The following is a 9,023-nucleotide window of genomic DNA, read 5'->3' as shown; positions in this document are numbered from 1 at the left end:
CACTAATACCACGAAATAATGCGTAACCAGCAAGCACAAAAGCTTGAGAACTCGAAAACCAGCAAGTTTTTGATGAAAAACTTGAAAAACACAGTCGATCGTGTGTGTGTGTATAGCAGCGTGTGTGTGTGTATCGAAGGAGATGAGACAATGGGCAAGACAATGAGATTGTCTTGCTCGATTGTCTTGTGAGGTTATATATACACTACACAAAGACAACGGACGAAAGGGAGTCTCGGTAAGACAATTTCAAATTGTCTTGCCGAGAAGATGCAAAGCAGTAGATAGTAAGACAATCTGAATTGTCTTGAGAGAGAGAACAGTCTCGGAACGACAATATAAATTGTCTTGCCGAGAGTTGATATAACGCAGTGAAAAGTGTAGTCAGTAAGACAATTCCATTGTCTTACTGAACTGAGAGAATACAAATAGAGAAAGACAAACCATTGTCTTGCCGAGTTGAGCAAATAAGAACGGTTCATCAAGACAATTAAATTGTCTTGCCGAGCCAGGAAGAAGACAAACACATTGTCTGAAAGAAATAAAGTATTTATAATATGGTTTTTGATTATTTTAAGATAAAACATTTTTCAATTAAAATCAAAAACCTATAATTAAAACAATACTATATATTACACGAATATTTTGTAAATTTCAACTTTAGTTAAATATAAATATATATGAATTTAACTTTAATTCAATACAATGAATTAACTTAAACTCAAATATTTATGCTTAATTAATTTTGAAAAATACAAAATAATTACAAATAATTATCTAAATGCTTAGAGAAAATTACAGGGGAGTTTATGAGCACTTAGAAAATTACTGACTAATATACAAGCATGCATAATTACTCAGAATATTATCAGATAATATACAGAAAATCATATAAAATCTAATAATATAGATATAATTACACAGAAAATTCACAAAAAGTATACAAACACATATAATACATATGAAAAATATATACAAGAGAACTATGTCATATTTAACATCCCTAACTCACAAACCAGCTTAGAGAAAGTGGATTCATCCAGTGGTTTCGTGAAGATGTCAGCAATTTGCTCAGTCGTGGGTACAAAATGCAGCACCACTGTACCATTCATGACATGTTCTCGTATGAAATGATACCTGATATCAATGTGCTTGGTTCTTGAATGTTGAACCGGATTGTTGGAAATGGCTATGGCACTTGTATTATCACAAAATATTGGAATTTTGTTTACTACAACACCATAATCATTCAGTTGATTCTTGATCCACAAGATCTGAGCACAGCAGCTACCAGCAGCTATATACTCAGCTTCAGCAGTAGAAGTAGACACAGAGTGCTGCTTCTTGCTATACCAGGAAACCAACCGACGTCCTAGAAATTGACAGCTTCCAGACGTACTCTTCCTATCAATCCTGCATCCTGCATAATCAGAATCTGTATAGCCGGTTAAGTCAAAACCAGTATTCTTAGGGTACCAAATACCTAATCCAGGAGTACCCTTAAGATATCTAAAGATTCTTTTGACGGCTATAAGATGTGATTCTTTAGGATCAGCTTGGAACCTAGCACACAAACATGTTGCAAACATGATATCTGGTCTACTTGCAGTAAGATAAAGTAACGAGCCAATCATACCTCGATAGCTTGTGATATCAACTTTCTTACCAGATTTATCCTGATCAAGCTTTGTGGCAGTGGCCATGGGTGTCTTTGCCGGTGAAGAGTCTTCCAGATTGAACTTTCGAAGAAGATCTCTGACATACTTGGATTGGCAAATGAATATTCCATCTTCCTTTTGGCTTACTTGAAGACCAAGGAAGTAGGACAGCTCACCCATCATACTCATCTCATAGTTACTCTGCATCAACTTAGCAAATCTCTTGCACAAGTTATCGTTAGTAGAACCAAATATAATATCATCAACATATATTTGTACAAATATCATATCCTTATCATGCAATTTGTAAAAGAGAATTTTGTCTATGACACCTCTAGTAAAATTGTTTTCAATTAAAAATTCAGAGAGAGTGTCATACCATGTCCTTGGTGACTGCTTGAGTCCATAGACAGCTTTGAATAGGAAGTATACAAAATCAGCAAACTCTGGATTTTCAAAGCCAGGGGGCTGTTCCAGATATACTTCTTCTTCTAGCTTTCCATTCAGAAATGCACTTTTCACATCCATTTGATAAACCTTGAAGTTGGAGTGTGCAGCAAATGCAAGAAATATTCTGATGGCTTCAAGACGAGCAACTGGAGCATAGGTTTTATCATAATCAATTCCTTCTTGTTGTGAATAACCTTTTGCAACCAGTCTGGCTTTGTTTCTTACAACAATGCCATCACCATCTAACTTGTTACGGAAGACCCATCTAGCTCCAATGATAGATTTTCCTTTTGGTCTTGGAACCAGGCCCAGACTTCTTGTCTCTCAAATTGATTGAGTTCTTCTTGCATGGCAAGAACCCAATCAGGATCAGCAAGTGCTTCTTCTATTTTCTTTGGTTCCAGTTGAGATAGAGACCCAGAGAATAAGCATTCATTTGTCGTAGCACTTCTAGTCTTGACACCAACATCAGGATCACCAATAATCAAATCAAAGGGATGATCTCTGCTCCAAATCCTTTCCCTTGGAAGATGTGTCCTTGATGATTCAGCAGTATTATCATTGAGCTGAAATGTGTGACTAGTTGATCCATCAGCTCCCCCTGAGTTGTTGCCAGGTTGACTTGATGATCCACCACTGGCACTAGTGGAATCTCCAGTGTTTCCACCATTTCCTCCACCATTGCCTGGATCATTTCCATCATTGTTGTCATCTCCTGTTGCAACCTCAGGTGGTATATCATCATCTGAATCAGAGTCTGGATAGTTGTCAAACTTCAGGGACTCAGATGGATCAGCAGATTGTAGACTTGGAAGTTTAGTGTCGTCAAATGTAACATTGACACTAACTTTCACTGACAGAGTGTCAATCACAAAAACTCTATAAGCAATTTTGGTATAACCAACAAAGATTGCTTCATATGCATTTGGCTCAAACTTACTTAAGTTCTCTTCACCATCTTTAAGAACAAAGCACTTGGCTCCAAAGACATGAAGATGTTTGACATATGGTTTCTTGTTGTTATACAGATGAAAGGGAGTTTTCATGTGATCCTTATTGATCAAAGTTCTGTTCTGGGTGTAGCAGGCAGTGCTCACAGCTTCAGCCCAAAAGTACAGAGGAAGCTTTGCTTCAGCAATCATTGTTCTAGCAGCTTCAATCAGTGTACGATTCTTTCTTTCGACGACTCCATTTTGTTGAGGAGTTCTTGGTGCTGAGTACTGTCTGTTGATTCCCTTGTCAGAGTAAAAGTTGATTAAGGTTTGATTCTTGAACTCAGTTCCATTATCTGATCTTACAGCTTTTACAGGAACACCTTTTTCCAACTCAACCAACTTAATATGATTAATTACTGTCAGGGGAGTTTCATCCTTGGAAGCTAGGAAGTAAACCCAAGTAAACTTTGAGAAGTCATCCACAATGACCAAAGCATATCTTCCTCCATCAATTGAAGCAATATTCACTGGGCCAAATAAATCCATGTGCAACAGGTGCAATGGTTCAGTGATACTATTGATGGTCTTGCTTTTGTGAGATGCTCTCTTTGCTTTTCCTTTCTGACAAGCTTCACAGAGATCATCAGAAGTAAATTCCAGGGAAGGCAAACCTCTCACTAAATCTCTCTTGACTAGAGAGTTCATGGTTTTGAAGTTGAGGTGCGAGAGTTTCTTATGCCATAACCAACTATCTTCAGCAGACGCTTTTGCATAGAAACAGTGAACTTCGTTTCCAGGTCCTGAAGACAAATCAGCTACGAATATATTTCCTTTCCTTATGCCACATAGTGAAGGACGCTTATCCTTGATATGTTTAATAATACATATCTCCTTTTCAAAATGAACATATTATCCTTTGTCACAAAACTGACTGACACTCAGGAGATTATGTTGTAGTCCTTCAACTATAGCAATATCTTCTATGATGATCCTTCCTATTTTGAACTTGCCATATCCCACAGTACGACCTTTGCTATTATCAGCAAAACTGACTGTAGGGCCAGCTCCTTCTCTTATGTCTTCCAGCAGGGATTTATTGCCAGTCATGTGCATTGACGCTCCACTGTCAAGCACCCAGGTAACTCGAACAACTCCACTAGCACCCTGCAAAAGACAACTTGATTAAAAATTCTTTGGGACCCACACTTGATTGGGTCCAGCAAACTTAAAGAACTGATTTCTATTAGGTAATACAACAGAGCCTCTTGGACTGATACTTGGTTCAGATTTGACTGAACTTACTTCCTTTACAACAGCCTTATAAACCTTGGTTTTAGGCTTTGGAACATAAGTCTCCTTCCTAAATCGAGGAGGACTAGCAGTCTTTGATCTAGCATGCTTGTTGTTTGTGTGTTGTCTAGGTGATGTGTTTTCATTTTTAGCATGCAAATTTTTAAAATAAGCAGACATCAAATTGAAAGCACAAGTCATACAATTATCAACACTACAGGATTTATGACATGCATCAAAAGCAGGAGCAACAGGAGTATCAGTCATAGTAGTAGGAACATCAATGAATTCTACTCTAATCTTGTTATCAGACTTAAAGTTTTCAGTAGAATGACATCTATTATTCTTGTTCTTACTATTCACAAAACTATTAGGCTTGTTGAATTTAGTTCTCTCAGAGTTGACACCTAAACCAGCTTTAGGCAACCTAACATTGCCTTTCACTTTGATTGGTTTTAGTGAAGTAAGGATCTCATCTCTCTTCTCATTACTCTCTTTCAATTTAAGGTCTTCTTGTTTGAGTTCATATCTAATGACAACAGGAGTCTCTAAAAGAGGTTCAGCTTCTGAGGTTTTAAACAAAGGTTTAGGGGAATCTTTCAAAACAAAAGGAATCCCTCTCTCCTCAGCACTCTTCTTAAAAGGAGTAATGTTACTAGCCTTACCTACAGATTTGTTATAGTCAAAACCTATTCCAACAGTTCTCTTGATCTCTTGTTTATCATTAAGTTCTTTGACTATCATGGAGGCATCCTTAAAGGCTTTACATTTCACTTTCTCTTCATCTAGCTGAAGTCTTAAAACAATCTCACCTTTTTCTAGAACTCTGACTTTAGCAACTTGTAATCCTAAATCCATAGTCAGTTGTTCAATTTTAGGTTTCAATACATTCATCTCATTCATCTTATAAGCATGAATATCTAAGACTAACGTATCAATTTTAAGATTGGCAACTTTCAACTTTTTAATAGCATCATCTCTTTCAAGTCCTAATTGCATAAACAGTTTAGGGCATGTAGGATCTACCTGAAAGCTTCCAGCAGGAGGAGTAAGTATCACATTCTAGTGTTTAAATTTTACTCCCTCCGTCCCATAATTCTTGGCTTGTTTGACTTTTTATGGTCAAATTGACCGAACTTTGACTACAAATTACATGTAATTCTTTTCTAATTTTAAAAATATAAAATATTCATAATAAAGTACGTAAAGTATATTTTTTAATGATATAATTTTTATTGTTGTTCATAATCATATTATATATGTAATTTGTGGTCAAAGTTTGGTCAATTTGACCATCAAAAGTCAAACAAGCCAAAAATTATGGGACAGAGGGAGTATTATTTTTTCCCTTTAATTGTATAATATAAATGCAATACCTAATTATGATCATTATATAGGAAAAATCGTTTTCTCTAAATTTGTTAAATTATTGTAGAGTTGTGTTTGTGAAATTAGTATAAATTTTTTATGTTACTCTACAAGAAAATTCATTTTTAATAACAGAAATTTCTGTTGGCATGACAGGGATTTCCATTGGTAAATCACCTTGCCAACGGAATGATAATGAAAATAATCTGTTGGCATATAGCCCGTCGGGAAGTTCATGCTAACAGAACAAATTCGTTACTAAATTTACTAACGGAATACCGACACACTAATAACAGATTTCTGATTTCTTACAACAACAATGTTATAACGAGCATGCCAACGGAATATTTTTGGTTGGTATTGTTAACGACATTTTCCCAACAAAATTCTGTTGGTACATCTAGTAACAAAAATTTTGTTGGTACATTGGATAACAATTTAATAACAGAGGTGCTAAAGAAATTCTGTTGGTACATTTAGTAAAAGAAATGCTAATAGACATGTTACTATAACTTTTCCAACCATATTACTACCAAATTCTCATCACTTTACCAAGAGAATTTAAATTATTTCTAGTATAAACAACACAAATATATTTTTTTCCAAGAGATACATCTTAAGATATTTCTGCGAAAAATAAAGAAATAGAAACAACAAATTTATACTGATTCTAAAATTTCATTATTTAATACATATTCAAAATGTGGATATTCAAAAAGATGCTGCCCAGATTGAGCTTGTATTTGATGTCCGGATTGAGCAGCTTATCGTTGTCAACTAATAAAAGGACATCTTGCCCCTCAGCATCTCGGAAGTGCTCAGCTACTGTTAGCCCAGTAAATCCAACCAGAGCATGAGAACCAGGTGGTTCATTCATTTGACCATACACAGGAGCACAATTACCCTTCAGCCTAAGAGTTAATGACAATTGTTTAAGAATGGTAAACAAGCAGACAATTGTTTAAAGCCATTTTAAAGAACAACTTCCATCACAAATCAATCGGTTACATCTACAACTTACAAACCTGCTGATCACGGAGCGTTATAACACCATTCTACATCTTTTCCTTGTACAAATCATTGCTCTCTCGAGTACTCGCCAACACAACTGTACTTGATAAACTAGACTCTTTCCAAAGCAAGCAGATGCAATAATTTTTTTCATCCCGCTAATTCAGAATCTAGGCAAGTACAAGTAAATCCTGAGAAAACACATACGCATGTCCACATGAAAACTAGAACAAGTTTTAGCTATTAAATTATTTCATATTAATAGGCTTTACCTCAGGTGCCCACCTGAGCCTAAAGTAAGGATTCTGCTATTTCTACATGTAATCATATCCATTTCTGCACTTATTGTTAATCAAATATACGGAAAATAATAAAAAATCATTAGAGTTCATGTTGGAAGCGATCATTGATAGATATGTGGAAGCAATTTGAGTAACTAGTTACATACAACAAGATTCACGGGGCCGGCATGAGAGGTTAAGTCCTGATTGAGAGGTCCATATGTTCAGAACTCATTAGAGGGTGTGATTTGCCAGAATCCTACAAGCGGGTCAAGACAAATCCAGTCATGTACCTTGTGTTTTTTTTCACACATGTATTGGTACTTGTCATCCACTCATGAATAAATTAAAACTTAGATAATCATATATGTGGCTACCAAAAACTCAAGTACTTGCTCAAAAGCAGTTTAACAGCATTATGATATAGAATGTAAGAATGTAGTGAAACCTAGAATGCTATCACAGTAGCCTTAAGCCTGTTACTTTTTCAACAAATCTTAAATTAAGAGATTTGTTTTCAACAACAAATTCAGACCCAATTAACTCTTTTTCTATCTTCCCCTCTCTCTATCTCTGTAACTCTTTCTTCCTTTGTCCATCTCTCAATTTATCTATTCTTTCTTCTCTCCATCTCTCAGTTCTCTCCCTAGCTATAACCCACACTCTCTTTCCCTCTCTGTTCCCGTCTCTCTCTCCACATAAAACAAAATCTAAATAATCCACAAAGAATGCATGAATGTAAACCAAATCAACATCAATTAAAATTGGAATCACAGTGACATGCTTTACCTTGATTGAAAGCCCCAATTGAAAAACCCTAATCACCTGCAAAACAAAGACATTCAACCCAATCAGTAGAAATAATAAAATTAGATGGCAATAGTCCAACTTAGTAACAATTATTAGAAAACCCATGAACCCTATTCTGATTATTCAGTTATGTGAGATGTGAAAACGCATAGTGGAGATGTTAGAGTAGAGACGGGAGAGGTGAGAGCGGAGAGGCAGGTCGAATCGTCAGAGTAGAGAGGAGAGAGAGAGTAAGTAGGAGGGAGTGAATTATGTTTTCGGGATAAAATTAAATACTGTACTACTTTTGTTTTTGGTGGGAATTTTGACGCTCATCTTTTCACGGAAAGAAAGTGATACTTTCTTTGTTTAATTATTATTATAACATTTTAAATAACTTAGAATTATCATAAAATAGTATTCATATTTATATGTAAAATTATTCTATTTAGTAATATATTATATTAAAATAAAATCCACACATCAAATAAAAGATCATTTTTAAAAAAAATTAGTTTCATTTTTTAAAAAAATTAGTTTCATTCCATTAAAGACTAAGTATTTAAGCCACGTTTGACTACAAAATCCATACACCAAATTAAAGACTAATTTTTTTTTAAAAAAAAATTAATCAATATTATCACGTTACAATAACAATCGTATGGTTGGATCGTCTAAAATAATTTTTAGAAGAATAATTTCATGTTTGAGGTAAGTATTCGATTTAAGACTAAGCAACTTGACCACATTTGACTACAAAATCCACACAACAAATAGAAGGCTATTATTTTTTCTAAAAAACTATTAATCAATGTTATCACATTAGAATAACATCCGTACGGTTGGATCGTCCAAAATTATTATTAAAAAAATAGTTTCATGTTTCGAGAAAGTATTTGATTAAAGTCTACGTAATTTGACCGTATTGCACTACAAAATCCGGACACCAAATAAAAGGCTAATTTTTTTAATAAAAAAATTAAGCAATATTATCACGTTATAATAACATCCGTACAGTTGGATCATTCAAAATGATTTTTAAAAGAACAGTTTCATGTTTCGGATAATATTCGATTAAAGGCTAAGTAAGTTGACCGCATTTGACAACAAACTCCACACACCAAATAAAAGACATATTTTTTAAAATTTATTTTAATCAATATTAACATGTTATAATAACATCGGTATGGTTGGATCGTCCAAAATGATTTTCTTAAAAATAGTTTTATGTTTCGGGTAAG

At 34.7% G+C, this 9,023-nt stretch overlaps 1 long non-coding RNA gene across 3 annotated transcripts; it reads right to left on the bottom strand.

Annotated features, from left to right (window-relative positions):
• Nucleotides 1-6,340: 6,340 nt before the first annotated feature.
• Nucleotides 6,341-8,087, bottom strand: LOC108216448 (uncharacterized). Of its 3 annotated transcripts, none has more exons than XR_010290983.1 (5): nucleotides 7,783-8,087; nucleotides 7,161-7,252; nucleotides 6,985-7,048; nucleotides 6,727-6,882; nucleotides 6,341-6,612 (listed from the first exon to the last, which is right to left on the bottom strand). It is a non-coding gene; the product is annotated as an uncharacterized LOC108216448 (long non-coding RNA). The 3 variants fall into 3 exon arrangements; XR_001806086.2 differs by having other exon boundaries at nucleotides 6,727-6,903; nucleotides 7,783-8,086; XR_001806087.2 differs by having other exon boundaries at nucleotides 6,727-6,903; nucleotides 6,998-7,048; nucleotides 7,783-8,086.
• Between the last annotated feature and the right edge of the window lie 936 nt (nucleotides 8,088-9,023).

This window comes from Daucus carota, chromosome 4 (genome assembly GCF_001625215.2).
Source record: "Daucus carota subsp. sativus chromosome 4, DH1 v3.0, whole genome shotgun sequence".
Lineage (NCBI taxonomy): Eukaryota > Viridiplantae > Streptophyta > Magnoliopsida > Apiales > Apiaceae > Daucus > Daucus carota.
The sequence above is the reverse complement of the archived record's forward strand: the minus strand, read 5'-3'. Positions and strand labels throughout refer to the sequence as shown.